At 54.4% G+C, this 599-nt stretch overlaps 1 protein-coding gene across 5 annotated transcripts in view; it reads left to right on the plus strand.

Annotated features, from left to right (window-relative positions):
- The window catches only part of NLGN3 (neuroligin 3), a 67,723-nt gene that overhangs the window by 33,287 nt on the left and 33,837 nt on the right, over nt 1-599 (plus strand). The gene's annotated exons all lie outside the window — the stretch shown is intronic.

Raw genomic sequence — 599 nt, forward strand, 5'->3', positions numbered from 1 at the left:
AACTCCATGCTTTGGCCATGGGTGCGGGGGCAACTCCATGTTATGGCCATGGGGGTGGAGGCAGCTCCATATTTTAGAGCGGGGTGGCTCCATATTATGGTCATGGGGGATGGGGGCAACTCCATGTTATGGTCATAGGGGGTAGGGGCAACTCCATATTATGGTCATGGGGGTGGAGGCAGCTCCATGGTATGGGCATGGGGGAAGCTTCATATAATTGGGGGGGGGCAACTCCATATTATGGCCATTGGGGTGGGGGCAGCTCCATAATATGGGGGCAGGGCAACTCCATATTATGGCCATAGGGGTGGGAGCAACTCCATGTTCTGGCCATGGGGGTGAGGGCAACTCCATGTTGTTTTGGCCATGGAGGTGGGGGCAGCTCCATATTATGGCCATGGGGTGGGGGCAGCTCCAAAGTATAGCCATGGTGGTGGAGATAGCTCTATATTATGAGCGTGGGGGGCAGCTCCATATTATGGCCATAGAAGGTGGAGGGAAACTTCATATTATGGTCATGGGGTGAGGGAAGCTCCATAGTATGGCCATGGGGGTGGAGACAGCTCAATATTATGGGTGTGGGGGGCAGCTCCATATTA

Source organism: Pyxicephalus adspersus, chromosome Z (genome assembly GCF_032062135.1).
Source record: "Pyxicephalus adspersus chromosome Z, UCB_Pads_2.0, whole genome shotgun sequence".
Classification (NCBI taxonomy): Eukaryota; Metazoa; Chordata; class Amphibia; order Anura; family Pyxicephalidae; genus Pyxicephalus; species Pyxicephalus adspersus.